At 31.8% G+C, this 27,761-nt stretch overlaps 1 long non-coding RNA gene across 1 annotated transcript; it reads right to left on the bottom strand.

The window, feature by feature from the left end:
• Positions 1-20,909: 20,909 nt before the first annotated feature.
• Positions 20,910-26,765, bottom strand: LOC130444109 (uncharacterized). The gene is made up of 2 exons (XR_008909910.1): positions 26,697-26,765; positions 20,910-21,196 (listed from the first exon to the last, which is right to left on the bottom strand). It is a non-coding gene; the product is annotated as an uncharacterized LOC130444109 (long non-coding RNA).
• Positions 26,766-27,761: the final 996 nt, after the last annotated feature.

Here is a 27,761-nt window from a genome sequence, read left to right as displayed (position 1 = left end):
CAGTATTTTGCTGTATTTGGGAATGAGATTCGTTTTTCATGTATGTATATGGATATGAGTTGTTGAACTCTATTGGTAAAGTTCACATGTATAGATTTGAATTCATTTATTATAATCCTTCACTTTTTTGTCCAAGATTGATACCTGTAATTTTTTTGTTGTTTCTTAAAGGCTATTTTTTACTGCTTGTATAGCGGTATCGTCTGCAGAGGTAACTAAAGTGTCATCTTCTAATTTAGGCTGTACAAAAGAAATAGAAGAGTGTGTGTGAGATGTAGGATTCTAGGATAACAGAGAACTGTATAGGCAAGTACATTTTCAATTTATATCACTTTTCCAAAATTTATTAAATGCCTGTGCTACTTCGAGAACTATTGTGGAAACACACTTTTTCTTCTTCTAACGACTTTTCTATGACATTTGTAATTCGGCGGATATGATCGATCGTGGAGTGACTTTCTCTAAATTCGAACTGATAAGATTGAATCAGATGATTCTTATCAATAATGGGTTTGAGCTGTTTAAGCAGCAGTTTTTCGAATAGTTTAGACAGTAAGAAGAAAAATAGGCCTGTAAGAGGCAATTTCGTGTGGGGATTACCTGGTTTAGGGATCATGATAACATCTGCTACCTTTAATATCAATGGCATTTAAGTCTAAAAAATATATTAATTTAATGTGTCAGCTTAACTATTGCGTTACTTGGTATTTGTCTTAGGATTTTACAAATTAATGAGATCAAATCTGGGAGCTTTTCGAGAATTTTGTTTTCTTTAATATTTTTAAAATTTCTTTAGGATATGCTAGCTTAATCTCTGCTTCTTGTTTGGCAAATCTTTCAGTTGATTATTTTTTGCACATTTGCCATCCTAATTGGTAGTGTTTGTATAATAGACTTTTTCATTCCTTTAGTGACTTTTAACTGTGTGTTATTTAAATTTGTCTTGTCAATAGGGGTTCTAGATTGGTGCTAATTACTCTTTAACTAACAATGGCTCTCCTCTCAAATAGTACTACTTCAGTGACAAAGCAACTAGTACGACGGGTGTGTATTCGATCACTTTTTAATTTGTTTGAACTAGAATAGAAAACGATAAGTATGATTCGTATTATGAGAAACTTGATCGCTGGATTAATGAAAATTTTGAGTTCTGAATACCATATATTTGAAGATTGTTATTTTCGGACCATTTTCGAACTCTCTTCCCCAGAGCAACCACCTTCATAGATAATAATTCTCCATCATTGAGCTGAACCTCACCTATCTTAATGAATTTGAGTGTCCAACAGCTATGACAAAACAAAAATTTTACCAGGTTCTTAAAAGCAGGTAGTTACCAGAGCCCGTCTCAAATAGAGGTCGATTCGAGCGTGTGTCTGGTGGAATTATGAAGATTTAGTGTACTTCGAAACCATTCCAGATGGTTGAGCTATAATAGCCGATGCATATAGTGGACAGCTGATACGAATGTATGAAAAATTTCCAGGTTTAGTTAACCAAAAGCGGGTTCTCTTTCAACAAGATAATTCTAAACCACATACTGTAAAAGTTACGCGAAATAAGATCGAAGGATTTCGTGGTTATGAACTTCCACCTCATCCAGCATTTAGTAGGAATATTGTACCGTCAAATTTATTCACAATCATGGCGAAATTGGTGCATTGGAAAAAATTTGAATCCAAAGGAGATGCGGACAATGCAGTGCGACAATTATGTACATCCGAGTCCAAAGATTATAAATGTGGGGACAAAAAATCCATAGAAACTGTATGTTTTAGTTCAATAATTGCTCAATAAACGGTGTATTCAATTCCGCAAAAGCTCCCTCAACGACCTTTGCCTAATAGCAGTTGTAATATCTGGTCAAAACCCAAAATTTTCTTTCAGGATGATTTTCCCTTATGAACTGTTTTAATCTAGATCTAATACAACTCTTTTTCATATATATTAGCGGTTGAAGAATTCTCAGAAGGGCAAATGTATGCTGACGAACGACCACGAGAAGATATCGTCAACTATACCAACAATTTCGAGTTTTCTGCCTTCTGGAATACACTTCTGAATTCATTTCTTCGACTTTCTGACAATAATAATTCTATTATTCGCTGTTTTACTTCCGTCAAAAGTAAAACATGACTCTTCGTCGATAATGATTTTCAAACCTATAGCGGCCGAAATCTAGTTATCACTGAGACTTCCAAGTTTTGATTTTTGTTCCAATTGTTGCTCCTCAGAATGTTTGGGTGCCGATTTTCTTGATTTTTTAACTACATTCTTTTACTTTAGAATGTTGCTCACATATTCTGCACAATTTTTGCAAACTGACTTTCCGTGAGCCGCTTTAACCAAGGCTTCCCTCTTCTTTTTTTGACATTTTTTTCTGCTTCTGCTAAACACGCTGACAGGTATTGTTTGTCTGGCTATTCCCATTCTTACAAAATAATTAACCGTAAACGATTTCTTCATCTTGACTTTGTTAATAAAACTTCTTTCATATTTGCCATTCCTCAAACTAAACTTCTAACAAATACTTGAGACATTTGATAACTGCCAAATTACAAAAAACAATTGGTAATATTCTCAGTCAAGGTCTACTTTACTTGCTAAGGTGTCAAAAGTGAACGGATTTTTTTTACCACACCCTTAATGGTACCAAAGTCTCATAGAGCTTGTTAAACATTGAGTTAAAACCATAGAATACGTTGGGTTCTGTTTTGATTATTAAGGCTCTCTTTTAGTTTGATTATTTAGTAAACAGAGGGGACATTGGAAACGGTCATTATTTATGAGACACCATCTATATATTTTAAAAGTACGATATAAACGGTATAATAATTATTACTATATATTATCATTCGAAGGAGTCGTATCCGATTTTCTTTACTAGTAACACCTTAGCTACTCTCATTTCTGTTCCACATTCACAAATCGCCAACAAACCAATATCAACTGGAGAAGACAGTTATGCGAGGAACAATCAATATTTCATAAATACGCACTAATACCAAATTGATAAATGAAAAATGATGTTTACATCTACATCATCTAACAACATCTAACAAACCCTCAGTCCACGTGCACTCATCATCTCCACTGTTTACCAATGAAATCATCGAATCGTGAACATAAATGCATTTCTATTGGCCGAAACTGTCAGAAGGCGTATGTACACAATTTCTTTGTAAAAATTCCTGTCAGACAGTCTACGATAAGCAGTGGCGTAGCTTAGTGAAATTTATTTAATTCATAAATTTCTTTAATTGAATAGAAATATGGCGTTCTCTAGACCATGAAGTCAATGAAATTGCACAGTGCAGTGAGAATAAAGACAAGTATGAATTTTTAATAAATACTTAGATCTACAAACACAGAAAGTTATTTTTAACATATTTGAATGTTTAAAAAAAGAAAATATTCAGCAATCTGATAATGCAATCATAATAAGAATTGCTGAATTAACTAGAATAAATAAATTTTCCATTTACCGAGTAGTCACGAAAGGGGTTGCTGTGGATCATTCACATAGCCGAAAAATATGTAAAGAAAAACTGGAATCAGTTGACAAAGCTACTCAAGATTTTATAATTAAAATATTTATAAAAATAATAAAATAAAGTATCTCCCCAGATGAAACAAAATTTTTGCAAGGGTTTTTATAATCTGCAATTGATATTGGACGAACTATACTTACTAACGGTAAAAACGAAATAATGTACGATATTAACGAAAGTGAAACAATTTAGTATGAATTTCAATGTTTAAATTTCCAATGAGTAACTTTTCACTTCCGACTAGTATTCATATAAACCAAACACGTTATTTTTTCCCCTAACAGAAAAAATGCTTGAGGATTTGTGTCGCAGATAAAAAGTAAAATAGAGTTTTAAAAAGTGTTAAGAACCCGGAAAAAGCTTGCAATTTGCCGAGAGAAATCCGATAATAAGCTTTTAAAAAAGTTGAAAGCTCCGAGATATTATTTTGTTGGACCCCAGGTCATAACCAGAGATGGACTCTTGAAGTTTCCAGTTGTCATTTTCAGAATACGAGGCAGGAAACGTATGGAGATTAAATATAAGTAAAACAAAAAACATCTTGGTGAAGAGTTGCTGCAATAAAAAATATTGCACAAAATACAAAGAGAAATTAATATGACGAATCCTACAAGTAGCAATGATCCTAAGATCGAATATATCAGCATAGTTGAAAGTATATCAGCATACAGGTTTTGAAAAAAACATCAATTAGAAAGCTCGAAGCTAAAGAGATGGATGGAATTAGAAAAAATATTTAAGAAGGTATCAATATATCCATCAAACCACAGAAGTTTGATTATCGAGCAAGACAAAGAATTGGACGACATGAAAAAGGAGGAAAAACAAATAGTATATGTAAAAAGTAAGTATAATATCGAAATCACTCTAGAAGAAGTGTTGTGCCGAGAGTTTTTAATAAAATTATTATTTTTCAACGTAGGACATATTTGTTAGCAATAAAATGGAACATTTTACCTGAAATCAGACTCCGTTTTTTAATGTTACAGATGAGTTGCTCTAGTGCCTCAGATATAAACATCAGTCGATGTGACATTGATGAGTCATATTTTTTAACTGTTTTAAAATCATTTTCAATTACCCTGTTAACATTTTTTCCTACATTTCTTCAAACTACATATAAACATATAAAAGTATAAATCACGCTGCAGTCGACAACTATATATTATGCTTAAGATTGTTAATAATTATTTTCTTCTGCAATCTTTAATCAGTATCAGATAGATTTTTAAATGCACCAATAGGATAAGTATTAATTTTGCAAAGGTTACAAATAGAAAAATTGATATTTTCGAATGGTTCAAATTAAAAGAAAACTGCTTGTATTTTTTTGTGAAGAAAATCTTATTTTTTCCTTCTAGGAGCAACCTCCTAATATTTTCGTGTGTTTTTCATTTTCTCGAGGGGTACAAATCATTTAAATTTTATTATCGGATGGTACAAATCAAATCAAAGCCAATCGTATACCGTTTATTTAGAAAATAATGTATTCTCCTGCCAGGATCGGCTTGATCTTGCCACCATCAGAGAACACAGATGTAGGTGGTAGTGTCTCGACAAACTATTAGTTTTTGAAAAATTGTTTTTCAGGATACCCTTTGGTGTCGATGATCGTTTTTGTTTATAACAGATATTCAAGTACTCAAATACTCAAATTATATTCCTTAATTTAGACGTTCACTATGTAAATATCATATGAGCAATGAGAATAAATCATTTTTAAACGTATATCTACCTAAAATCTAGTCGAGTGTATAGCAACCCCAAGAGGATTTCCTTTATTTAATAATGAGGGGTTAGACAATTGACAATTGCTATTAATGAGGAAATTTGACGATATGTGAACAGCTGTTAGACAAACGAACATGTTAACGGGGTTCTAAGGGTGATAAAGTTCATAACAAACGGGTGGAAAGAAGACCAATGTGCAATATAGTATAATTAATATAGCTAGTGAGTTGCACTTGAAACAGATTTGTGAGTATATAGGGTGTATCATAACGATTTAAGTTGAATTTATAAATTTACTAATAACAGTATTAACGCCTTCACATACGGTACTATACGCGTGGTTATATATTTTAAATACGCTCTTTCGGTAACATAAAATTTACCTAGATATCGTTGTTAATGCTCATATGATGGTAGCAGCGATGTGTTGAATAGCAATAAATTCAAAAAATTAGTACACAAGTACCCTCCCATACAAAATATTGAAGATAAAATGACAGAAATTCTAAAATTGAATTCCACAATTCTACTATAAAGTGACCAGTTTGTCGAGCGTTTTAATAGACTAATCAAACTGTACGTTTTGCATGTACGAAAAAGTTGTTTGGAAAGATTCAGTATTAGTTAATAAAAAAGTAAGTGTTATTAACTGTTTAATATTTTATAAATTCACTTTTCACTAACTTTTCGAACGTATTCATATTTAATTATGTAATTGTTTATTTTTTTATTGATCATTATGTAATCTTTTGTAATTATAATACATTTTGATTTTCCTATTTTCCTATTCCTTTCAATTCATTTTCTTAGTTTGAGCTTAGAACTTTTCCCGAACTTTTCATTTTTCCGTTGTTTATTTTATTGGAGATGTAACGATGTACTTGTATGTCTATTTGTTGCTGGCATAGGATCGTTCTATTTATTGCCTAATAATATTATTGTTCTCTTAGCTCTTTATTAATTTTGCCTCTATTCATCCATATGCCGATACTCTTTTTCAAATGTTTTGTTTGTATCTTCTTCTTATTATCATAAGTTTTATCGTGTTATGTTAATTTCCATCCCCATTCTTCAACTTATGCATCTTCCTTGTATATTTTGAGTTCACAATCGATACTATGTCAACTGCGGCGTGTTTTCCAACTACTTAATTGATGTCTTTGAACCTCATTCAATTATAAATGAATTTGACATTGACGCAGATATGAGGGAGTTCCTGGAAACGACATCTCAACTTGAGTCACTTCCTCAAAAACAGCAATAAACAAGTCCCTAATTCAATCCAGAGGAAGATAAACCCAAAAAAAATCTCCAGGATACGACTCTTGCAAGATCTTTCTAAAAAAGGAGTCTAATATCTGACGCAGCTGTATATTTCGATCTTAAAAACAGGCTAATTTCCGCTATCATGACAGTTGGCTCAAGTCATATTGATACCAAGGACGGACAAACCAGCTTAGAAAACTAAGACGTTTAGATCGATCAGTCTTCTGAAAATAATGTCCAAACTTCTAATGGAGAAACTTGAGCTAGCTCTGAGGACTAAGCAAGTAATACCTGATCAACAGTTTGGCTACCGATCACAGCACAATATCCTAGTACAAGTGCATTACCAAAAAAATAAATTAGTCATTTAAAAATAAAGAATAATATTCTGCTGCATTTCTAGACATATCACAGGCCTCTGACAATGTTTGGCATGATGGTTTACTATATAAGATCAGATAAAACCTCTCACATATTTCCTTATCCTAAAAACGTATCTACAAGACCGGTACTTCCAAGAAAAATTCCTAGACCAAACTATAATCTTGCATCCGATAACCTCAGCTGTGTCAAAGGCATAGGGAAGCATACTGGGACCTATTCTATATAGCTGAACTTTCTAGTAATATCAATATAACTACTATGACACTGCTGTTCTATTCTCTCACCAAGACCTATCTGCAGCATCTCTAGCACTCTAAATTAACCTTGGTGCTGTCGCATCAAAGTAAATGAAGAAAAGTTCGTCCACATTACTTTCACACGGAGAAAGGGCACATGTCTAACTGAACGCTCAACGATCATTTTTTACCAAAACAAAAGCAAATGACATATTTAGGAATACACCTAGATCACAGACTTATCTGTAGCATATACATATTCAAGAAGCATGAACAATTAGGATCGAGACTACTATAAACGATGTAAATTATCAATAATTTATTAGCCTACCAAAGCGATTATGAAACCAAAATATTATGGGATACAACTCTGAGGCGCAAATCCAAGATAGAAATTGTAGAAAGGTCTCATTCCAAAGTTTTTCAGTTTTGTAAAGACCTCTTGGTATGTACCTAATAATGTAATTGCTCAGGACACCCAAATAAAAGGAGTGAAAGAAAAGATATCCAATCTGTCTCAGAAATACGCTCTAAAACTTAACAAACATTTTAACATTCTGGCATGGAACCCAATGGTACCACTTAATCAGCGAATGCTACGTAGACGTTACACATGTGATTTACCTAATAAATTTTAGAACTGTCAGACAGAAAATTAATTTAGTAATAAGTACTGGACTATTTCCTATATGTCCTGTTGTTTGTAAAGACCCATTTGCTTATTGTAACTACTGACCCTAATCAGAAGAAAGTCCATATGGATGCGACGATGCCCTGTATTTTTTCATACACTGTTTTTCGGAATATTACCTAGATTAGTATCGTATAAGTATCTTTCAAATGATTCTGTAGAATATATGACTCATAATATCACACATGATTTACCTTTGTGTTAATATTACATTTATATTCAAATATTTGGTAACTATTTAACCGTTACCTTTATCTTTACCTAGTGTCATGTTGGAAAGAAGCCGTAAAATTCATTTTGAACCTCAGACCCAGCTTTATACTTAACCCAACGGAAAGAATGGGTAAAAGCAAGAAAAATATATATGTAGCTCAGAAAAGACTGTGGGAATTAAAAATCTGTTGTTTTTCTGAGAAAGACAGCACCACTAAACCTTCTTATAAGCCCGAGTGAGATGGAGAGTGTCTACTTAAGAATTTAAAATTCTTTTAGAGAAAATCCGTGAGAGTGTGGCACTTAAAGAGAGCCGGTTGGAAAGGATCTATGAAATGGCATTTTAAGTTGGATTAGGTTCAAATTTAAAACACTGCCAATAATACGCAGCCAAAGGGAATGAACACCAGCAAATTTAACGGATTTTTATCTTCACTAAACTTTTTGCATCGGTTGCTAGATTATTTCTTTTTTGTTATGTATAAAGGAAAGAACGATGATACGACCGACCGGTTTTACCTTTTGGAAAAAGAGATTAATTAAAAATCGGAATTAGAAGGTGAATACATTTCAAAACTTCATTATATTTACTTAGTATAAGCAACGTCTAATTTTTCATGATATAAATCTATTCAGAAAACTATGCCAGCGGATTATCGAAACGGCAATTTCAATAAAATCGATTTTAGTGCATAATTTTATGATCTACAATTTTTATCTGAGGTATTTTTATGATAAAATTTACTGCTCGCACACCTTTTTGACCTTTGACCTTAAATAAAATTTTTCCATACGCGGGTATGATGGGGAACTTTCAAATTTTATTTTCATTTATATTTTAAACAATTTTATTTATTTATCGCTGTATTTTGGAGATAAGTTGGGTCGGAATAGTTACAAGCAACAGGGTTCTTGAGCGCATGAACAGAACTTTAGAAATAATCAACACTATAAAAAGATGTAAATTAGAATACTAATGCATCTAAATGTTCTTGATTTTAGGTCTCTTCTGTTTTAAAAGTAGTTTTTCATTTGATAATTTTTAAAAGAAAGATAAATTTTGACGTTTCGACTTTTCTTTATGTCTTTATCAAAAAATTTTGACGTAAAGAAAAGTAGAAACGTCAAAATTTATCTTTCTTTTAAAAATTATCAAATGAAAAACTACTTTTAAAACAGAAGAGACCTAAAATCAAGAATATTTAGATGCATTAATATATCAAAAGGTCTAAGAAATAAGAAATTAAAGAAACTAGAATACTTTGGTCATGTGATGTGCAATCCTACAAAGTACTAACTTCTTCACTAGAAAATGCTAGGTTAAATAATGAGTAGGAAAGTCATAGGTTGGCGCACAACTTCGTGGTTGAAAAATCTTCATCAATGGTTCGGGAAATTAGCAACTCAGTTATTCCGGAGTGCAGAGGGAGATAGAGAGATTCGTTGGATAGAATTTGGTAGCATAAGGAAAATTTTAATAGGAGAAGGGTTTGTTGGAGTGAGCCCTGATATAGGAATTGCTCCTCTGCAGGGTCGTTTTTTAGTAATCTTTAGTACTCTTTTACAAACAAGCAACAATAGCTGGCCTATAAAGATAAGGTTTTTTTACACCACCAGTAGCTGGCGCTTTACGAGCGGCTTTCGTTGGTAATTGTTTATGAGGAATTTTTCCTTCAATCGATTTTCTAGCTGTGTGTTTGGCACGAGCTCTCTTTTTTTTTGTAAATATACAAGAAATTTCAATATATTACACCGTTATAATAGTTAGACAAACATACAATGAATGAGAGAAATTTAAAGAGAGGGAGAGATGCGTTGGATAGAATTTGATAGGATAAGGAAAATTTTAATAGGACGAGGATTTGTTTGAGTGGGCCCTGATATAGGAATCATGATCCAATATAAAAGCCAAAGATCGATAAAGGTCACGGCACGCGAAAAAGAAGAATGCCTGACATTTATTAGTGTTGTTTTCACTTAGTCTAGCGTTTCGAATACTCGAAAGTGATCGATCAAGATTTGTTCGATACCCAGTAAGTTTTGCTACGATATTTTATTTGTCGCCAACACGTTATTTCATATATGTTATTTGTTATTTGTATTAGTAAATATGTTTTCTATTGGACAGAAAATGAGTACATCCTTTTAATTTGGATTGCGATGAATTCAGAGAGTTCTAAAATTTATTCAATTAATCGAAATTGAGTTCTGTTGTCTAGCTACTATCATTTTCCTAGCATAGAGTACGCGTATGTCCACATTACTGCTTTCAAGCTTACGTTTGATGATGAAATCTAAGAACAAAAAGCGGTATATTATTGACTTTTCTCAAAAATTTTTATGAGAAGATTATAATTAAATTCATACAAGAGTTACTCTTTATATTTTGTTGATTTATATAAATTAATAATATTTTTCGGTAAAGTTTCTAGATACATTGTATCAGTTACTGAAGTTTGTAACTGAAATCGCTAGAGCTAGATCATTAAACAAACTAATACTTATAAATATATCGAAACGTAGTGGAAATTTCTCTGGGTCTGATTTAATTGAACAATAATTTAAAGGAGTAACAAATGGCGTAAGGGAATCATAGTAGATAGTCCATATCCAACGTTTTGTGCTAAAATAAACAGCGCGAGAGAATAGTAATAGTCAAAGTTGGCCACAGTTACTTTATCAAGTAGGCTGCTAGAATTCACAGCGCTATCTACTACTTTGCGGTAGTTACGTAGACATCATAACCAGAGGCGTAACATAATCACGACGTTCGATAGATAGTGTTGGACGCGAACATATACAAAAAAGTGCTTACTTAATAACCAATCTTTCTTATCATAAGAAATAGAGACTAGCGTCTATAATAACTTAAGGAAAGATCGAAGCTAGTCTCCAAACCGGAGGTCCACCTCATACTACTAAAGCTAGAGTAGCCTACAATAATGTGATTTAATAGTAAGTCAGATGATTGCGCATATAAAAGATTCTTATAATGAATCTTGTTAATTTTTGTTCCCAATAATGTTTTGATAGTGTTTAAATATCTTCAAAAAATTATATACATATAGAACATACCAGAAGAATTTTTTTCATACATTTATCACAGATTCTTCCTTCCCATCTTCCATTTGTTTCTATAATCTTTACCTTCTTATAAAGATCTGATTGTTTTTATCATCGATAAATTTTCTTTTCGACTTCTCCGCGGCCATTTAATATTTCTACCTATATATATTTTGTATATCAATATTTCACGTTTCTTCTTAATACATCTCAGGATTAGGCCACTTGGTCACCCATATTTTTGCATATGTTATTTGGTATTTTTTGTTATTTCACTATATCACATCAGACATATGTGAATATGTGTGTGTGTGGGTTTGTTAGATTCATCCATATTTGACTCTATTTTTATCTCAACTCTTTCGTATTTACAATTAATTACAGCCTTGTTATTTAGACAGATCTGCCATTTTCTCTTGAAATAAATTTGCCCTATTAATGTCATGACCATTTGTAGTGAAGCTACGTGTTCTACTAAATATTCGTATTTGTACTCAAATTACTAAAAATGGATCTAAGATTCTTCAAATATAATGCCTCATGCTTAGAAGTAAGATACATTTTTCTATATCATGACTGAAAACTATATTACCTTGATCCTCAACGTCGAAGAGGTTAATTTAAGATCGTATTTGGAGGAAATTCTTTTATTCTTGATGTGAAATCACCAGCTATACTGCAATTAAATTGTAGTTTCCAGTTTTTGCGTTAAGATTAATTAAAAACTTTATATCGTCGTCTCAATTCGCAATTCTCTATTTCTTTATCAACATTATGATACCATTAGATAGATCATTTTTGGAGGCATCTAACAGAAAAATTCGTAAAGGCTGAAAAACCCAGCGCAATTAAAAAGTTTAAAGTTTGTTTAAAGCTATCCGCACCCCCTATTAACTTACTTGAACTGTTTTTCTTCAATTCTTTTTTAGAAATTGATATCTGGCCACCATTCAATACATTCAAAACTTTTTCGTCTTTAAGTTTTTTGTATATACTACATTTGAGGCTACGGATAGCGTAATCGACGATATAGCAAACCCGAAACTATTAGGCGTAGAACAACTTTTTTGCAGTTTTTGTTTCATTTCAGTACTAACTAAGGTTTATTAGTTTGTAGTCGATAATTCTGAAGTTAATTTGTTCTCATTTGTTGATTAAGTTTAATTATAAAAGGCAAGTAAATTGGAAAAGAATTTGGACTAGATTAGAGGAATAGCAATGATGCAGTGTTGACCAAAAGATCATTAAGGTCTCCATAAACCCATCTACCTCCCTTGGTTGTATGTCTATTACTTGTTCCTTTTTTGGGAAATATGAGCCAAGGTGTTGCGTTTTCTTATGGACAACTTGACAATTGCAAAACGGATGTTCAGCTGTATATGTGGATTCCTTGCTGTAGCAAAAGGTATAATCGAAAACCTTTCTTCATGTTCCGCAGGTAATTCTTCGACGGATAATTTGTATACAACTTCTTTTGGAGTACCCCAAATCCGCTGATTGCTTCAAATTTGATCAATATTATTTATATAACCAATAATTAATGATAGACCATTTTATTAACTCAAAAATGTTTCTCAAGTGATTGAAATACAACTAAGTAATGATGTGAAATATCTTCTAATGTTATAAAAAATGATTGTTGTTTTTTATAACTATAGAACAATAGAGATTTATAGACGAAATATTGAAGATCAATTATCAATCGAGATCTGGTAACAGGGACAATCGTAAGAACAGATGGAAAAATTGACGAAGAGGTAGCCAATAGAATAAATGAGACAATATCCACATATGTAGCGCTGTACAGAATATTTTTCAACAAAACGTACAAAAATGAGAATCTACGAATCAGTACTTCCACCAATGCTGATCTGTGGTTGCGAATCCTGGGATGTTAACCAACAAATTGAATCAAAAAATTAGAACACCTGAAATGAAGATACTGAGAATAAGAGAGGGTATGAAGAAACTCGATAAGGAATGACATAATTAGACGTGAACAGTTAAGATGGTTTGGACACATGGTGAGAATGAAGGAGGACATAAAAGTGATATGGGAAACCGTAAGAAACAAAAAGAAGAGGATAGACAGGACCAGAAGGAAATAGAATGGAGGAATAGGAAAAAACCTGGAAAAATGAGAACTGAATTGTAGACGAGCTAAACAGGAAATAAAATATAGAATTAAATGAAAACGAACTATCAATTCTATACCTAGAAGAGGTTGCGGAAAAGTAAGTAAGTATTAAGTAACCAACAATAATAAAACTATAACATCAATTTTCCATTATTATATATTTTCCTTTTCGAGATAGTTGTAGCACACCACTGATGTAAAAGAGAACATTTTAATTAAGGTGATTAGGTACCGCTCTCAGAGACTTATGTATACAAATAAATTAACTTTAAAAGTGAATTAATTGCTTCTTGCGTTTAGGACGAGGCACGAAATTAACGTGTCTCGTTTGAAATTAGACTTGTTGAAATTTCTCATTATGTCTCTTCTTTGTTGTACTCTAGTTCGTCTGAGGTTTTCCTTTTTCTCGTAGAAATGAATTGTAAACTGTCGGGAGATTGAAATGAGGTTACTCTTTGCTTTCCAATTTCCGACAATCCTATTTCCCTATACAATTTAAATGACCTCATAAGACGAGAGCGGTCGGTTTTGTAAATTTTTTTTTGTTAAAAATTTTAGGATATTTATTCTTCAAATTAGTATTTCATGTGATATTAAAATATGTTAATAGAATTTGGTGAATTAGAGAGAGATGCTATATTGCAAAAAATTGTCACAATTTGTAGGCAAAAGCATGTAAAAATTAAAAAACAAACATAAAAATAACTATATAAAGATACAAATACAATAAAATTTCAATATACAGAAGGAAACCACAATGAATAACAAAATAAAAGCTAATAGTAATAGGTAATAATTAGTATTTAAGTTCATAATAAGATCAAACCAGTATGCAGAATGCCCGGAATTGAATATTATTATTAGAATAGAAGTCGTTTACAAAATAAAAGACACTTTTCAGTAAATTATTGCGAAATGCGGAAAAAGATGATATCGATTCGATTTCAATTAACTAATTCTGAACGCCCTATTTCTAAGATCATTCACAATGGACCATGTTTCTTTAGAAACATTACGAGAATTGGCGAGTCTCTTATTATAATAAATATCTTTGGAAGGTTTTTTTATCTTATGCTAAATTTTTCTCTATAGTTTCTCATAATTTTTGAAGAAGACACTATCCGAGAATTTCTTTAGGTGAGAGAAAGATCGTATGTTGTTTGCAGATATACGTAAACCTTTAGTGAACCAGGGTTAATTTTGCTTATTTTCAATACGCCTGAGGAGAAAATAATCTAGAAAATTCGAAGTCCACATCACCAGAGAGCATGTTCCAGTCAGTTGTTTGATAACGATGATCGAAGTTTTGAATACTTTTTTCCGAAAAGATACGGCATGATTTGCAAGAAGCATTTTTAGTATTGGATTTCACCGAAAATTTTGTTAACACTGCTTCATGTTCGGAGAGACCTGAATTAAAGACAGTACAGTGGATGAATTCTGGATCATACTACGACTCGACATAGTCTATAGTACAAGAACTGGTCTTAATTATTCTGGTTGGTGCCGTTATATACATGACTATATCAAAAGAATCAAAAATTGACTGAAGATATTCTTTACCAGCACACAAACTGTAATAATTAATAATGAGATTGCCAAAAATAATTAGTTTGCTTTTTAGAGGTGAGGACTCCAGTAAGGTCAGTAGTTTGTGACAGAAAGTACGTACGTCAGCGTCGTGTGTTCTATAAATACAAACAATATAGAGGTCATAAGTCTTGTGATAGACGATAGAAATTTCGAATATTTTCTCAGATATTACGAGTATATCATTGAACTGTCTCATTTCGGAATAGTCGTTGTTTGGGGACATGATCATAGTATCTCTGAGATAAATTAGTTCTATTGAATCTGACTACTTTGGTTTAGTTTTTGACAAAATCAGTCCCATTATTATTCAAAGAAATGTACCATATCATAATATGTACTAGGGCTGCTACTTAAGTTTGGAGGTAAACAAATAAAAACAAATATTTATAATTGGATGTGGCTTTATTGTTTTTAAAAATATTCTCTTTTGAGATCAATACAGTTTTGCATGCATTGGAACCAATTGTCGAAGCATTTTTTCCATTCCTATTGAGGTACCACCAAAATATGTGACTTGAACGCATCAACCGCTTCTTCAGGAATATTCTATTTTTGATCTACCGGAATAAGAAGAAATCATTGGATGCCAAACAGCGGATCACCCATCAATTCAATGATTTGACTAGTCAAAAACGTTTTTTTTTGAACTAATGTATGAGAGCTTGCATTTTCATGGCGGAGAATCATTCGTCTCCTGCGATTGGTTTCCTTGATTTTTTTAATGACTTCTGACAATCAAATGCTGGTGTATCATTTAGAATTGACCGTTCTACGTTGACCTAATGGAACAGTAGCGACATATCCAGTGCTTCGTGGGCGAACAACTTTTGTTGGATTTGGCTCATCTTGCAATATTGAACGTATGCGAGTGGAGTATCAGTTATAGCACTTCGTCGATTTTTTCTAGCACAACAGCCGATTTTGGACGACCTTCACGCAATTTATCCTGTAGCGAAGAGCGACCATGATTGAATTCGGCGAAATTGAATTGAAATTAGCGAAACACGGCTGCTCGAGATGGTATTTCAGCACTAAAAAACGACTTGATTGGCACCAGTATGACATCACGTTCTGAGTACGTTCACCTTTGAAAATGTAAATCTTCATGCATGTCAGATTTGACATATTCACATCAGTATTGCCATATCTCAAAACTTAAATCCCCTTGTACCTAAGAATAGTCCGTTTAAAAATAGAGACATTCTTTGCGCTTATTTCTACAAATAATAGGACAGTTTACTTACATTAACCCCTAACAATCTACTTTTGCAACATCCCAAATTACAGCAAGTGTCTAGCCACCTTATGAAAGCTTCCATCTTGGTGACATTGCCAAGATCAATGGTCATATTTTACGAAAATTGAGTATAGCATTTTACTGTTAGGTATTTTTTCTGTGTTATTCGATGTTTATTAATAATTTTTCTTAACTCAGTTAGTGCAGTATCTTTATGTGTGCCTTTCTTTCGAGAGTAGAGTAGAATGTAGTGCTTTTTGTAATAGAGGCTGTTTGAGAGTGACATTTTGGAAATAAATTTTATGTTCATTTTCTTATGATATTCCTTTATTTTTATATATATTTTGAATTTTGTGTAACCACGATGGTGCAAAGAGTTTACCATAACAATATTCCAAATTTCTAAAAAATAAAAAATCTTGAAATATAAAATTAACATCTATTAGTTGGGGATCATTTCAAAAGTTAATCTTGATTATGATAAAGTATTGTTTATAAAAGCTCGGGATCTTTTCATTAGTAATTTTCTTGATCTTAATCTTTGTCGAAAGCTTATAACCGTCATTGATTCTCAGAAAAAATCAAATATGTAGCATTATGACGAATACCTAGCAAATTAAACATTATTTCTTAATCACTTATGAAATGATTATGACAATTGGCAAGAGAGGATATCCTGTAGGTTTTTTCGTGAAAAAGTATATGAACATTTTCTCAATTTCTATATTTTTGAAAATCTTGTGTACAGTTGAATTTCATATGCTGCAACTTCATAAATAAATAAATCTAAGCTGCTTGTCTGCCTTTTGGTTCTCCAGCCTTTCTCTTCCCTTGACAAAATTGTGCATAAGATCTTCCAGTGGGATTGTATTCACCATGTTTCTTGATTTTAGTCCAGTTAATATGCCATTTCTCATGTTATGCTCACAACTTTTTTCCAAATTTAATCTAATTTTGTCTTATATCTATATTTTACTATAAAGTGAAATAATGTCGTGTAATTTGGGCGTCAGTCTGATAAATTTGTGTAAGAATCCTAGCGTCAAGCAATTTGATGCTATTTTCTAATGTTTCCGAAACGAATGCTTTCCAAATATGGATATAAGTAAATTAATTATTACTCTGGTGTATGAAATTAAGTGTCTCTATGTTAAGACGAATCCGGATTATAAAATGTGTACATGCTCTTCCAGCTTAACATCTCCACCTGCATCAACTACTGAGGTGGCAGAAGACCTACGGTAGCTTTGTCCCCTATATAGATATGCATTCGGTAACTTTAAGTATATCCAAATATATTTTTACTAATTATCTGTATATTGCCGTGTAGATCATTTAAGAAGAACGGAGGTCTGGTCACTTTAGATGGACAAAGGTAAGCATACTTTTTAAAAATAACAAATTACATTTTTTTATTTCATGTATTGCATTTTGTTACTACGACTAGTACCCATTATGCCTATGATCAATGCAACCTTGAACAAATTTTTTAATGTAGCGTAAAATTCTATAATTTTCACGTGGAATAAATGTTCTGGTTTTCTTCGGTTGATAACTGTTTAATTGTCGTATGAAAAGAGCACTCATATTCAAGCATATCTTTTCTGTGTAATATTATTATTTTCTGTGCTTCATATTTATTATAATAATAATGGATTGAAGGACAAAAGTCAGAGGGATTTGTAATGAACATAGAGTTACTGTTATACACGAAATTTTAGAAATTTAGTTCTTTTGGAGTAATTATTCGTGGATATTTTGCACTATAGTTTCTCTGCTCAAATCTAGTGTCAAATATTATACCTTAAAATTCAAGATTTCTTTGATAATCGATTTAAATAATCAGACTATTCTTATGTTATTTTATCGAAGGTTTCACTATTCATATTATTTATCGAGGATTTGGACAAACCACGAAAGCAGAAATTCCAAACAAACACTTCAACGCTAAAAATTTAACATCAACTTTTCTCAATCTAATTTCCAGGACGTAACTAACCGCATTCTATTTACTTTGGTAAAACCAGGCGCACTGTATAAATAATGGTTGAAGCAATTAGTTAAATATTAGTCTGCATTACCGACGCGGCACTGGCAAATTAACTATTGAATTACTTATGACCAGCATTATTACTTGTTAGTCAGAACGGCCTTAGGTTAGAGAACTTAATGTTTAAAGAATGTGCCATTTCGTTCTTTAAGTAATTGAAGCATTTGTGTTCATTTAAAATAAACGTGATTAAACATTGAAAGAAAATTATTTGCATGTAGAGAAAAGAATATGGATGGTTGGTTGCGATGTTATCCTTCAGTCTCTGAAGACGATAACATGGTTATCGAAACGTGAATCAGACAGTGTTGGTGTATCAGTATACTTACTATATATCTAAAACATTAGAAAACAACAAAGATTATACGAATAAAATCAATTTCTCCGATCATTACCTTTATCCGAGGAATCAGTACAAGTATTGTTTGACCTGGAAGTAGCAATAATTGTTTGAAAGTAAACAACAACAACAACAATCTTGGACGAATAAATCAATAAGAATCTGGCTCTAGTCCTCATTAAATTTGGTGAATGGGCAATATTTTTCACTATTGATAAAAACAAAAATATTTGCTTAACCAAGAAAGTAATTTTGGTCAAAAAGTTTATGAAAAAATATAAGCTAGACAACATCTCTATGTATCTGTATTCGTTTGGGGTAAAATGACTGCCTTTGTTTATTATATATTGAGAAAACATTTTGAATAGATTTGTTAAAAGGAAATATTTTTGAGTATCCAGATATTGTTTAATTGACATATTAGTGCTAAGACAATGGGTAAAACGTGTTATGTTTATAAAAAAGTGGATTATTTGAATCCTAACTTTTCATTCCATTGGTGAATATCAGTGGCGTAACTTAACCTTATTTGTTAATAAATCGATTAACTTCTTACAATATAAAATTGTAGGTTTCGTACGAAGGTAGAGAAAGACAAAAGTGGCTAGATGTATTGAAAATTCAGGAAAAATATTTACCGAAATATTTGTTGCTCTCATTTCAAAGCAGACGATTTTCAAAGGAAAGAAAATCTTGTAAAAATTTTTTTGAAAAAGAATGTGATACCTTTACCATACTTTCAATCAGATAGCAATATATATTATGAGGTATCTTCCAGTTAAAGATATTAATTTAAGTAATTGATAAGAGAATTAGCTTATTTACAAAGAACCGCTTCATCTAAATTTTCAGGAATTGAATTATTACATTAATCTGATACTTTAAGTGCTTCTGAAAGTGAGAATAACTCTTGTAACCAACAAGCAAAATGTTCTAATAATGTAACTGGTATTAAGGTTCCAAAAAAAGCAGGAAACTTCTATAAAAAGGTCTTCTTCTTCTTCTTCCTTCATGTATGGTAAGTTTATTAAAACCTATTTCTTCTTCAGTTTCAGCCTCCTGGATCCAGATTGTCACACCATCTCTTTCTCGGTCGACCAATACTTCTTCTGCCTGTTGGCGATTTATCCTTTGTGATACGCACTAGCCTTTCACTTGTCATTCTGCTTATGTGACTATTCCATTCTTGTTTTCGTTTTAGTACCCAGTCAATTACTTTCATTTCCGTTGTCTCTAGTAGTCTTTTTGTCTTAGTTGTATCGGGTCTTTTCTCTGCTGAGTATGTTATTATAGGTCTAATTGTTGTTTTATATATTCTGCTTTTTGTTTTTTTGTAAGATGTTTATTTTTCTAAGTAGTGCTGTTGAGGCATCCTGCTACGTTATTTGTTTTGACGACCTACTGTCGCACCTATAAAAAGGTAATTAATAAAATTTTAAAAGGTAGATATGGATAGTTATTATCGAAATATTTTTCAATTCAGGTAAAGAAAGTTTGCAGGAAATTTTAACAGTTCTCTTTTTTTATTCGACCAAGAACAGTACATACAACATTATATAGTATTATTATTACTTTGAGTTCTGGCCATTTAAAATAATGATTGTGTTATGAATGCTACAGTGAACCGAAATTCTATTTTATCTTAAGTCAAAGATAGGAAAAGCTAGTGGATTTCCAGTGAATTCTTATTTGCGTTGAATGAAAGGGCTCTATGTTTCCAACGGAGCTATAAAATATTTAGTTTGAGATAGAGAGTATTGTCAAGTACGGTTGGTTCGATTACACCTCAAACTCTTTTGCGTTGCTGTTGTCTGCTATAAATATAGCCAAATGGCGTCTTTCCTTTTTTTCTGACAAGAAAAACTCAAACCTCCTCTTGGTTCGTACTTTTTTTCTTCAGATTGACTGGTATTATTCACAAAAAATTATATATCAAAGATTTAATAAACCTACTTCATTAAATTTATTTTTATACCCTAATAGATATTCACTTGCTGAACATGTACCAAAGCCATTCTATGGAGTATCATTTGCCAGTGCATTTCCAACAAAAAATATATATCAAAAAGGTTTTTCTAGAAACAATATATATATATATATATATATATATATATATATATATATATATATATATATATATATATATATATTGCTCAAGATGTTCTTAGTATCCATATATCTTTCAGATTTTGGAAAGAAAAATTTAAAAACAACTCATTACCATTCGTAACAATCTTCAATTGAACCGACGTCAGTTTCAAAAACAAACAAAATAAATAAAATAGAACAAAATCTAGAATCATTTGCAATGACATTTTTTGAAAATTGTTTTTTGAAATATATGAGTTTAATGAATAATGCAAGGTATTTCTTTTTTTTTTTCAATTTTTTAATATATTTTTTAATGTAACATCTACGCCTATCTACGTCACTTATTGCAGCTAACTAACCATACCGAGCTTATCCTAATTACGTCCGATAATTAGCGTCGCGACGCTTTTCTACCGGCGTCTCGGGTGCGCCGCAGCGCAACGATGTTGTTTTGTTTCTGCTACCAACGCCTACTAGTATCCTAGCAACGACAACGTGAGCATCGCATTCGCCAACTAGATGTTTTATGGATTTTCGACCGTCGGCTTTTTGGATCATCATCAGGGTATTTTTTGTGTCCTGATAATTATATCGGTGTAGCTCAGAAGCGTTTCTAAAAGGGGGAATTCGATTAATAGACGTGAAAGCTTTGATTTAATAATTGGGAGATTATGATTTATCGAGGAAGTAAAGTGTGGAGTACTTCTATTAAATTGAAGTGCTTAACATAATTGTTGGCTCGAATTACATGGAAATTAATTGAGCTGGAAAAGTTGTTATAAAATTAGCGTATTTGTTATAGCTAGAAACATGTTTTCGCACTATACTTTGCCCACTGTATATACATAAATATTATAATTAGCAAACTGAAAATTTATGGAATGGAAAAGAAATACAGAAATAAAATAGAACCGATATGCTGCAAGCTGTATGTTAAATCAGTCGAAGTCAAGTGGAAGTGATAGATTTGGATAAAATGAGAGAAACAGATAAATAAAGCTAATAGAATTTAAGGGATCAAAAATAGATGAATAATGATTACACAGCTGGAACGAGAAGACAGATATGGGCATGGTAGGGAGAATCTCTAGGAAGCTATTGGTGGGAATGGGAAGAGGGAACAAACAATGTTGCTTAAATTGGAGAATGAGAGAGAATAATAAATTTTTATGTGTTCATCACTCGAGTATTTTCATTAATTTTAGCCTTCTGAGAATTCGCAAGACATATTTCGCTAAATCACAAAGCGTTGGTAGCAAAAAATTCAAAGGAAAGATAGCGTAGTGCATTTATAAAACCAAACTAGAACTCTTTAAGATTTTTTTCGCATTTGATCGCAATTCCGGTCGGTAGTCTTGTGGGTATTTTTTTCGTAATTGCCGCTGAGGCGGAACGAATGAGAAATGAAATTGATGTTCTTAACACAATCGTCAACACTATTAGAAAAAATAATATTAATATTAAGACATCTTTCACTAAATCACAACGCCTTTGTAACAAAAAATTTGCTGCAAAGATAGCGTCTCTAGTACCGATTGCAATTATGAAACCAAACTGGAACTTTTCAAGATTTTCTTCGTATTTCATCTAGATTCCGTTTTCTTGTCTTCTGAGTATTCTTTTCGAAATTGCTGCTAGGGTAGAACGAAGGAGAAATGAAATTGATCACAATCGTCAACGCTATTAAAAAAAATCTTGATTTTATTCTGGAATGCAGAGAGAAAAGTATATGCATCAGCAACCCTCAACTCCTATAATTAAAATTCTTGTTTTTTTGGATCGTGCCAAACTCGTGACAAATGTTGACATTATCTTGACATTATGTTGACTATCGTTTCTTCAAGCTCTATCTTACAAGTTATAATAGAAAAGTGTAGCTATGGAACAATATGTTATTGGTTTCTTGACACGTATACCTCAAATTTGAAATAAACAATTCCCTGTCAATTTGCTTACATTTATTGCTAGTACTATTTTCGAGTGCAGTAAATAATAGAGAAATCTATCGGTGTCCGTTAGAGTAAAAAAAGGGCTAACAAAAATTATTTGTAGAGCGTTTGTAACAAATACGCCACCATATTGTCTTCAGATTCAATACCTAAAATCGATAGTACAATGCGACTTTAGGATCTTCCCGAAAATAAAAAAATTTGGTGTAAAAGATATTTCAGAGTGACAGAGTCACTCTGAAGGAAGCTTTCCAGAAAAGCTTAATAATTGTAATATATTCAACATTATATAAAATGTTTATTTTATATTTATTTCCAATAAAATAATTCACCGCATTTTTTTAATACACTTAGTTACGAACATTTATTAACACAATAATAAAAAATAATCGTCAATATTACTTACAGTACAGCAAGTTAATTTTCTCTGTCTGTTCAAACCAGAAAGATAATAAACCAAGATCAGGAACTTCTCACAAAAATCGCTCAATTTAGCAAAAAAATTTCCCTCGATTTGATTTCAACCGCAAACACACGTACACGCAGAATTTTCCTCGGCGATAATAAGAGCAAATCAAGCGAAAAAGCCATCCTCTTTATCCACAAAAATAAGTTAAAAACTTCTTCAAGCTGAGCAAACCGATATTTAAACATACAAAGACGTAACTTTTATAAATTTTTTTTTATAAGAAGGGATCTACAAAATGAGAGAGATAATATAAATTCTACTTGTTAGAATATGTTATTTCATAATTTTTTCTATAAATAATTCATTCTGTTTCCTTAAACACTGACAGGAAATAAAAAAAGTAAAACTAGACATGAGGACTGGAAATAAATGAAATTAAGACCAAGTACATAATAAGCACAAGGAAAAAAATAACATAGAAATAAGTCAGTATAGATTTGAAAGACTGAAGAGTGGAGGCGCCATAGTAAATAAAGGAAATGAAAGATAGGAATAGATAAAGAATAGTATAAAAGCTTGAATACTAGGACCAAAGCGTAAGATGAGAATGTGAATAACCAACTGAAAGTGACAATGGAAACAAACCGTGTTCATTGTTTCTCATCAAGAAAAAAATCAAAGAGCTCCAAATAACATCCCTCTCCTAATGCAAAGCCTTTGTTATGTCAGCATTTTATAAATTTTGTCATATTTTGGTATCTTTGAATAATTTGTCTCATTATTTGAATTTCTTTTAAAAAAAAGATGGTTGAACTATGTTACGATCACCTTGAATGCCACATCGGTCTATCATTTTCTGCTGTGTTGAGTATGGAACCTCTCTGTCCAACGTTTTGGTTCCATATATTGATTTGGGTAAAAATAATTTTGGTTCCTATTTATATATCATATTGTTTATTTGTAGTGATGCTTATTAATTGAAGACATGATTTGAAGTATTTGGTAGTTTACAGTGTATAGTACATTCTAAATTACCAATATGTCTTTGGTGCTTTGCCAACGGATATTCCATAATTCTAATTTCATCACAATTTGCGTTACTAAAATGTTTTTGAGCTTTGAACGACACGACAGATAAACAAGATCATATAGCAGAAGAATTTTTTGGTAAAACATCTTTCAGTTGGAATTAATAATCCTTATTCAGATTTTCTTAAACCATATTATAACTAAGAACAGAATAAATAGTAGAAAATTCTAGATTCCCCTGGAAACTACTTCCTTGATGGAGGTGAAGATTCTCTCCTCCATCCAATTTAAAGCAGTTTTCCAACTCAAACAATAAAATTTGTTCCACACCAAATTTCGTCAGGTATTAGAGAAAATAAAGAAATAATGAAGTGTCCGTATTCCCTCGTATAAACTTTGCTTATTTTCTCGACCGGAATAAAATTTTAACAAGTAATTTTTTAGTTTGAGAAAGTTTGTTTAGGTGTTTGCATTTTAATGAATTAGCTTGAAACCTGTAATTGGTTTAATTGAAAATATTGAAGGTGAAAATAAATTTGATTTAATGTAACTACAAAAATTGAATATCTGTCCATATTATTATTAGCAGCGATTTAAAACGAAAACGAAAAAATATAGTTTTGATCAGAATAATCTAAATGGGTATAGACAAGCAAAGACGTGTTTTTAGTACATTTTTTAAATTTGTGAATTACATGGGTTTAAAAGTACCTAATGGAAAGAAGCAACGAACTTTTTAATGTTTAGTTAATGAAGGAAAAATTGCAGATGTACAATATGTGTATGTACAATATGTGTCGGGTTTATGCTCACGCAACTTTTAACATAGGATGGATAGTTATATCCATAGTTATGGGAACCAATAGATTCTTTGAGTGGCAGTGTCCGTTGAATTTTACATATATACATGGCTTTGATTTACTTTTAGAAAAGTTCCACACAAATATATTGTATATAAGAGGAGGTGTGACCGAAAAATACAGCGATTGATTTTTATAGCAGCAATCACACTACATTTATTTCAACTAATATGTCTTATACCCTCATGTTTTAAAATAGACAGTGACAAGTTTGAACTCATTATTTTGAAAACAAGGTCAGAAAACACGCTCACTAAATATTGAAATCTCTCTATAACTATTCATTCCATGAGGAGCAATTGAAAATGAATTTTTAATTTTACAAAAAGATACTGAATCAGATGCTAAGAAACAGATCTGAAAATGAGTGAGACGCTTTTTCTTCATCATAACAGATACACAGGCAGAAGTTATTTCAGATTCACTAGATTTAGGATGCTTAAATCTTCTTATCTGTTCACATACCACCTACTCACTGGATTCAACACGTACAACATCTGGTTCTTGATGAATATAAAATATCTGTTAAAAGGGAAACGTTTTGAGACCATACTTCTTGTAGGCTATAACAGAGCAGATTATTAAATTGAAAAAAAGCTTACCAGAAATGTTTCTAGTAATGCATTTTGTACTCAACATATACAGACCAAAAATTGAAGTCAACATTTGTTTACAAACAGAAATAACTTATACAGTGATATATGTAGAAACTAAAAACCTTCTTTTTCTTCTACTTCTTGAAGATCTGTCGATCTGTTAATTCTGAAGCTGCCTCTGCATCTTTTCCTGAGAGATGGATTGCCAACTATCTTTCCATCTTTTAGGTGGTCTCCCGGGAGGCCTTGAGCCGGGCGGACTGTTTTCTAGGACTATTCTCGGAAGTCTGTTCTCGTCTATCCGTCTTACATGGTTGTACCACTGCCTCTTACGTTGTCTTCCCCATCTCACAATGTCTTGTACAAACTAAAAACCATATCTAATAAATTAGAACATGATTCCCGAGTGTTCATCAATGTTTCATTTTTGAAACTTATCTTTGAATAAATCCTGAATATCAGTCTATACAGTGACTTCAAAGGAAATTACATCCAAATACGATATATGCATACGGTGATCATTCATTATTCTATGATATAAACCCGGTAAGTATTAAACTTTATATTTAGAAATGTTTCTTTCTCGTATGTTAATGAATACGGAAGTGAATATTATTACAAAAGATGAAGATACAAGTGTTAAGAAAACAATTACCAAATATTTCTTTTACTCGAAGCAAACCAAACTATTTCTTCTAGATAAATTGTCGAAAGCGAATACGAAAACAACCAATTTCCTTATAAAAGTCTCCTTTGAATATTGATAACCAGGTTTAAGACTTGTAAAATAGAATTGAAATGTAATGTTTACCGTCTTCTTTTCAGTACCTTTTTCAAAAGTATAAGGGGTTTAAAAGTACCGAATGGAAATGAGCAACGAACTTTTTAATGTTTAGTAAATGAAGGACAAAAATGCCGGTATACAATGAAATATGTGAGTATAAAGTTTATGCTCACGCAGCTTTTAATGGAAAAGGAAAAAAATAGGATGAGTTGGTAAGGAAATTTAATGATGAAGATAATCAAAACGGTCATACTAATTTGAGAAATAAGTGAGACAATTTGAAGATTTGCTCTATAATGAATAACTTTTTGATATATCAGCGCATCGACAATGTTCATAATTTCTTCTCGTCATCGTCGCGTTCATCATATTTAAAGTGCTGATCTTTAATCATTATATCAAAACCCTTATATTGTAAACATGTAAACAATTTGAAGAAGTTACATTCTGATTCTCGGTTTCATGTTAGATTGATGTACAACTTACCCTTAGAGCGCTGGTGACGTTTAAACCGACGTTTTTTAGTAAACGCCATCCATAAAACGTGAGAAAATCGTTTTAGGTTCAAACTTCATTTGTAAAATTGGGCCTCAATCAACTTCTGAAGATTCTCAAATCTTTTCGAGTGATCTTGAGACAAATCCAAGAAATTGTCGTAAGTCACTTCACTGAAAAAAAAAATACGTCATCCGTTTTTCGAGCAATCAGAAGTCATGAAAGTGTAAAACAACTAATTTCTACGGATAAAACATTTCATGGAGAATCCGCTACAAAAAAGAAGGAGAAAACTTAACAAATTAGCAAGAAGCTCAGCCCCACCTTCGAGTTCTCAAACTTTCATAATTCTCACAGTTTATTATAATCGTGAGAAAAATAAAACCCAATTTTGACTATAAAAAAACAATTATGTGATCAATCATCTACTGCGGTTGGCCAACAACAGTCAGTCAGTCATTTTAAATTTAAATCAAACGAAACTACACTGCAAAAAGTTTGATAAAAACGTAACTAATCGATGTAATCGTGAATTAATGATGACGTTGAAGCCAGAAACTATTAATGAACAAATATTATATTGAGGGGAAGTTTTTTGAGATGGTATATTATTATGTAAACGTTTTTCTACCTCAACCTATCTCTTTTGTTCATAATTATAACGTATTACGTGAATGAAGGGTTTGACGAGGCCTTTGAAGGATGGCAAGTGTTAGTTATTGTGTTTTGTATTATAGAAAATCTACTCTTCAATTTTTATCTGCTACTTCATATATCTGGATAACATTCGCTAAACGTCGAGTTATGTACTGGACTGCTTGAATTATCTATTTTGAATCTGCAGTATATGCTTCAACATTTGTTAACATCTGATTATGAGCCGATTATATATAACAAGCTTATCAGATTTTTTTCATCGTTGTTACACAAATTTTTCATTATCATTTGGTGTTAGTAAAATTGTTAAAGTTGAAAAATAGTGATGAGTCCCTATTGGACGACAAATAATTAGTTTCTGTTATAATATCAAAAGAATACAAAGAACTCTTTGTTTAA

Source organism: Diorhabda sublineata, chromosome 5, assembly GCF_026230105.1.
Source record: "Diorhabda sublineata isolate icDioSubl1.1 chromosome 5, icDioSubl1.1, whole genome shotgun sequence".
NCBI lineage: Eukaryota > Metazoa > Arthropoda > Insecta > Coleoptera > Chrysomelidae > Diorhabda > Diorhabda sublineata.
The sequence above is the reverse complement of the archived record's forward strand: the minus strand, read 5'-3'. Positions and strand labels throughout refer to the sequence as shown.